Here is a 6972-nt window from a genome sequence, read left to right as displayed (position 1 = left end):
ACAGGTGGATCAATTCGGTGTCAACGATGCCAAAATCCAAACGATCCAAATTGTTCGAATCCCGGAAAACAGGAGTGTGGGCCAAATCAATTGTGCCTTACAGCGTCCATTCAAGGTAATCTTTTGTGGAAGTCGTCTTTTAACTTGCTGATGAAACTCTTGAGATCCTGAGAGTCAATAACTGTCTGTATTTTGACTTTGTAGAGTCTTCTCTTGGATTTGAAGAACAACGAATCATAAAGAGATGTGCCCCAAGGATGTTGTGTCCATCCACAGGCACGCAGAACTTTTCGGCTAACTTGGGCGGTTTACGTGTAACTGCATCCATTAAGTGCTGTGGCACCGATGAATGCAACACAGATACTCTGCCTGGTGAGAAATGGTTGTACTGAGTGGAGAGATATTGTGTGTTTGTTTGCTTTGTATTGCTTTGAAATTGTTGTGGTTCTTTCCGGTTTCAGTCCCTGCCATTCTGCCTGTAAACAACCAACAGTGTCGTGGCTGTCACCCCAGTACCTCCATGTGTCCCTGTGTGGTTCATTGTCGAGGAGAGGAGACCGTCTGCTTCAATAATACAGGTGACTTTTCATTTCACGCAGCTGAGCAGAGCTGCTTGTCTACTTTTCATGGGAGAGGAACTAAGCACTGAACACCAGAAACCACTGCTGGGAGCGTTCCGAAGAACTCAATGTGCTTTGTTGAGCATGAATTTGCCCTGAAAGTCTGTGCCCATATTCACAAAGGATCCTAAGGCTAAAAGTAGCTCTTAGTGATGTCACTCTTCAAAAATATCTTAGCAGCGTCCCAATCGCATGCCTTGTTTCCGATGGCGTAGCGTGACGGCGCATGGGTGCTAAGACTCAATTTCAAGATACTGAGGGCAGACTTCTGGCTTCATGCCAGTCTTTGAATTGTGTTGATCGGCCCAGTAAAACCAGATTTATGATGAAAACTATACGTGATGTTGTCAGCCGCATTCAGTGAGCGGTTGGAGCCGTTAATAATCTTTTTTTTTATCAATTTGTGCACGATCTATGGTAAAAAAGATGCTCAATGTATTCTAGCGAATGTCTCTCTATCATTCTACTATAGATCTGGGATTCCTCCTCCCTTCTCGTGTCACATGGCCCCCGCTTCGAGCCAATCGAAAATCAAACATGGCTGGCATTTAATAAACATTATGAAGTAGATAACGGCTTTTGAAACGATCCAACCAACTCCTCATCGATTGTCCAATTCATCCATATTTGTAATCAGTGGGCTGAGTTACGGCACTTCATGTCACGATTGCCCATAGCGCTACGCTTAGCGACCCGCTAACCTCCGGGACTCGACGTGAGAAGTTATTTTACACACAAAATACTTAACTTTTTTCACAAGAATTAGCTCAGATAGGCCTTTTCTCACAGAGCTGCTAAATCCCGTATTTTCAGGTGCAGTACAGACTAAGTTACGGGTATAAACGCTCTACCGTGAGTTGCCGTGATGCAAACCCAGAAATGAGGTCCCTTTGATGGGGTCAGTCCACAGAAAGCACCGCTGAATAACCGTTTTCACATAAAAACTTAATTTTTTATAAGAACTCGATTGTATATGTCGTTATTCATGGTACAGTGGAGGAACTCTTGGAAATTCATGTTCAGAAGTACAGGCGGAGATGCCCACCTGTGCCCACCATCAGGTGGGCATGACAACGCCGACTGGCACAGCCTGTGACCCCACTACTAATTAGTTCATGCAGCGGTCCCGTGAAAACTCATTTAAACGCCTAACTTGTAACCTTTTTGCAAGAATTCGATTAGATATGCCTTAATTCATCTTTTATTTCATGTTTGTGTCTGTCAATATAAAAATTGATCTTTTATCTGCTCATATTTTGTATTTCTTTTGCAATTTTAGGTCTCATATGTTCATCTAGTATTTCAAAACGAATAAATAATTGTAGAATCAAATAGGTGAGATTGTGCTGAAAAAAATTATACCAAACACTGGAGTTTTATCAAATATCAATAGTGAAATATGAGGTAAAATCTAAAGTGTAGTGAAAACGGTGACTTTATACAATCGTCTATATACTGTATTGAATTTTTTATAAATATATATACATTTGTGCATTATTTTATGTAATGAACTACTTGAATGGCTTCTAGGTTGTGAAAATATTTTGCTAAAACATGCTCTTGTTTCCAAAAATGAAAAAATCCAAAAAATGCATTCTTCGTTTTTGTTTTTTTTGTGATTTTACGTCCAGTGTGTAAATCCAGTGTGTCAAAATGAATAATAACTGTAGAATCATGTAGGTGAGGTTGTGCTGAAAAAAGGGACACCAAATGTTCAAGAAAAACACTTTATATAGTGATATATGAACGTAAAAGCAACAGCAGTGAAAACAGTCAAAATGAGCTTGAGCTGTCTAAGGGTTAGAATCCCTCCAAATTTTTTACTTTTCTTAGAATTTTTCCTAACTAAGATAAAAGTAATTCACAAAGCATCTTCAGCTCTAAGAGAGCTCCTAAGGTAGAAAACCACTAAAAGTCGTGAGGAGGACTTTTAAGAAGCCTAAAAGTTTCTTAAACAGACAAGATGACCAAAAGACAAAGAGAAAGGAAAGATGTTCTCTGTTTGTTTAATCAGTGGTGTCGCGCACTGTGCCTACTATTTTTTAGAAGGTGCGAAAAAAGTTAATATTGTAAAAGGGTATTTGTTTTTGTCTCTGGTGCGCCGTTTCTGTGTGTTTCATAAAATACACATAAAATTATTTTCATGATGACACATTTTTAATAAGCTAAAGGTATCTGATGGGTTAATTGTACTCCATTCATTACGAGGAGCACAGAGGCTTTTGTCTGTCTTCCTTTCTCTAACAACCAATCAGCTTTCAGCAGACTGCATCACACATAGCAACAGGGTCAACCACTCCTCCTCACGAAGATAAAAGTTACTGTCAACTCCTTGATCAGAGTTGCTCTTAGAAACTTCCTGAATCACTTTTAAGCTAAGATTCCTTGCTGGGAAGTTTTAGGCTGAGTCAGGAGCTCTGAGAGACTGTGAGACGCTTCCTGAAGACGGGCACTGGTGTTTCAAGCAATATTAAGGGGTTGTTGAGGTAAAGTTGTTAGCGTGAAGGGTCATGGTGACTTTCCTAAAACCCAGTGACCAATGTATTTTCTTGGAAAGAATTATTTCCTGTTTAGCTTTGATTCAGCTTTGTTTTCGATGCCAGGTCAGTTCTTCTTAAAAGATTCCAGAGTCATGTTAAAGATGTTTCCTTGGTTTATTCCATGACAGAGTGGGAGCAATGCCTGATCGTGATACTTTATTACAAAGACACGCCAAAATATGTTGATTGAAATATGGAGAGTGTAACTCTAAGAAAAAGAACTTTTCATTCACAGTGGGGAATGGCAGACGTTCTTTTGGTGGCTGCGGAACTGCAAACCTGTGTGAGAATGCTGGGAGGCTGAACATCTTACAGTTTCTGGAATACAAGGGCAGAGGCTTTGGAAATCCGACATGTACCATTGCTCCGAGGAGTGGGATAGATGACAGTGGAGGTAAGATATGAGAAAATGTAATAAGATCAAAATTGTCTCATTATGTCTCATCATATATCTCACTAAGCTGGACTCAATGAAATGTTATTTCGTGTTATCACAGGACGTCAGTGTCAGGCCTGCGTTGATCCCATTGACCCGATGTGTAAAGAACTTATAACCACGACATGTCCCAAAGGAACCATGTGTGTCACATCTGCCACCAGAGGTAATCACTTCCTCATGTCATCTGTCAAAGTCCATTGAACATGAAGCCATTGGAAGTCCTGTGAGCTTTGGACAATATTAAAAACTTCAGTTTGTCCCGTTCAGACACTTTATCTGGGAATCCAAATATTTGAGTCTTCAAGGGCTGTGCTTCCTTCCTCATGTCAACTCTCATTTCACTACAAAATAATCTGATTGGAAGACATATGAATTTTCATCAGAATTAAGTCAATATGTTTGTTCTGTTCAGACACTTCACCAAAGAATCCACTTCTTCGAATATATAAGGGCTGTGCCCCACCCTCTCAATGTCCAGCCACTGGTTCTAGGACATATTCACTCAATGTGGGCTATGCACAGATACAGAAAGTTGTCAGATGCTGTGACACAAACAACTGCAACTCAGAAACTCTTCCTGGTAAGTACAGAAAGATGAGCTGTAGATTGCAGTTCCATTGACTTTTGGGATCTAGGATCATGTTGGAACTATAACAAGTCCTCACTTTGTCAAGTACGAGCCTCTCATTTTCTGTTTCAGTACTTCCTCAACAACCAAATGGTCTGAGATGTCACTTTTGCATCCCCGACACTGAGATATGTACGTTTGCAGTTCAGTGTCGAGGAAATGAGAACAGGTGCTTTGTTGCCAAAGGTGAGCTTTCTGTTTCAAAACATAACCGATTGTCTAGTGTAAATATTCATATTTTTATTCACACTTGTTTTATGTAAGTCAGAAAAAAAGGTAATTCTGTAAATCCTTACAAAAAGAAAATGGTATAAGCTATAGTTCTTCACACCTTACATCCTGTAAATGATTCTGTTGTTGAATCCACAGTGAGGAACTCAACAAGCGAGTATCCACTTCTTGGTTGCACAACTGAGAATGTGTGTTCATCTGCTAATAGCCTGATTAAGCTGATCGACAAAGACGATTCTCACAGCATCACCATTGGACCAACGTGTTGTGAAGACAATACATGTAATGAATATGCTGTCATCGATCTTCCTGGTAAATAGAAACTGAATTTATTACAACTTCATCATGATCTGTGCTCTTTTCACTGTTCTTCGGTAGATCAATCATGACTTGTGTCTGACAGTAAAATCTGGGTAGAAGTGTCCATCATTCATTGTGATCTAGTGGTAAAGAGGTGGGCTGGAGATTGGAGGGTCATGGTTGAAATCCCACAGTAGATAGTGAATTGCAAAGCAGATGATAGTGTCGGAATGAGAAACTGAGACAATAAATGTAGCTTAAGATTTCCAGTCCTGGGAAATGGAGTAACATTCCATCCAAACAAGGTCCCTTGACTGGAGTTCAGATGCTCGTTAAAGGGGTAATTAATGGAAACAACAAGATTTTTAGCTTTAAATTTGGTGAGACTCTCTTCCTGTGATCAATTGAGAACATCGGTCACATGTGGATTAACTGGGAAACAGGAAGTACCCTTTTGACAAAAACATTTGTTATTTGTTGGTGGAGACACGTTACTTTTTTCATCAAGGTAGAAGAATATATCTAAAATGTCCAGAAAACTACACTAATCACAAGGAATTAAAGAAACGTACAAGACAACAACGGGTCATTACTATGGCTTTTGAGCAAGGCCATATGATCTTCAAGCACTACACACTTTTCCTCATTGAAGTGCTACGAGCAAAGAACAAATGTCACTATGCAACTGTTTATGAGGGGCCTAATGAAGACGTCTCTTCATCAGTTGTTGTGGAGTATCAATTTTGGGATTTAATCTACCAAAGCTTGTATAATTTACATGATTGCTTCATTTTCAATCCTGTTTACAGATAATCAGTGTGTGACCTGTGCCGATCCCAGTGATCCCCTGTGTACCAATGTAGTAACTACAACATGTCCCGATGGAACCATGTGTGTCACATCTACTACCAGAGGTAATCACTTCCTCATGTCATCTGTCAAAGTCCATTGAACATGAAGCCATTGGAAGTCCTGTGAGCTTTGAACAGTATTAACAACTTTGGTTTGTCCCGTTCAGACACTTCATCTGGGAATCCAAATATTCGAGTCTTCAAGGGTTGTGCCCCACCCTCTCAATGTCCAGCCACTGGTTCTAGGACATATTGGCTCAATGTGGGCTCTGCACGGATACAGAAAGTTGTCAGATGCTGTGACACAAACAACTGCAACTCAGAAACTCTTCCTAGTAAGTACAGAAAGATGAGCTGTAGATTTCAGTTCCATTGACTTTTGGGATCTAGGATCATGTTGGAACATTAACAAGTCCTCACTTTGTCAAGTACGAGCCTCTCGTTTTCTGTTTCAGTACTTCCTCAACAACCAAATGGTCTGAGATGTAGGTTTTGCATCCCCGACACTGAGATATGTTCATTTGGCATTCAGTGTCGAGGAAATGAGAACAGGTGCTTTGTTGCCAAAGGTGAGTCTTTCTATTCTGGAAATGACCAAATGAGATCTTTAAAACGTTTTCACTTAATCTGTCTAAGTTGTGGATGATTGAACCTTCGAGCTCATTAAATTCTTTTGGAGTATGAAGTTTCAGGGTTGAAATTCCTCAATGTCTGTCCTGACAATGACTTTTCATTCAACCCACAGTGAGGAACTCAACAAGCGAGTATCCACTTCTTGGTTGCACAACTGAAAATGTGTGTTCATCTGCTAATAACCTGATTAAGCTGATCAACAAGGAAGAACCTCACACCATCACCACTGGCCCAAACTGTTGTGACAGCAATTTATGTAACGAATACAACCCCACCATTCCTGGTAAATACTCATTGACTTTAATTACTTCAACCTGATGTGTGCTTCCATCACTGTTCTGAGATAGATCAAACGTGACTAGTGTCTGACAGTCAAATCTGGGTGGAAGTGTCCATCATTCATTGTGATCCAGTGGTAGAGAGGTGAGCTGCAGACTGGAGGGTCATGGTTCAAATCCCACTGTTGATAGTGAAGTTCAGAACAGATGATGGACCACCAACAAGAAACTGCGACAGTACATGTACTATGAATACAACCTGATACTTCTGACAGGGGCTCTTGTTTGGAAGGTATAAGGATTCTGTCCTCCAAAACTCATCAATCCACTCTTTCTTCCTATGATCACTTGAGGACAGAGATCACATCTGTATTCAGTAGAACGCATGAAGAATCAATCCAGAACTACTTTCCTTTGTTTCCTTCCGGTAGCAGGCAGATTGTTTTCATTCA

The 6972-nt window shown here is 40.2% G+C and overlaps 1 long non-coding RNA gene across 1 annotated transcript; it reads left to right on the top strand.

The window, feature by feature from the left end:
• On the top strand, positions 1-4121 carry LOC308115350. Its single transcript, XR_013935685.1, has 6 exons — positions 1-115; positions 205-372; positions 462-578; positions 3396-3554; positions 3658-3762; positions 4012-4121. It is a non-coding gene; the product is annotated as an uncharacterized lncRNA (long non-coding RNA).
• The last annotated feature ends 2851 nt before the right edge of the window (positions 4122-6972 follow it).

Source organism: Lipophrys pholis, assembly GCF_963383615.2.
Source record: "Lipophrys pholis genome assembly, chromosome: 10".
NCBI lineage: Eukaryota > Metazoa > Chordata > Actinopteri > Blenniiformes > Blenniidae > Lipophrys > Lipophrys pholis.
This window is presented reverse-complemented; position numbering and strand designations above follow the sequence as displayed.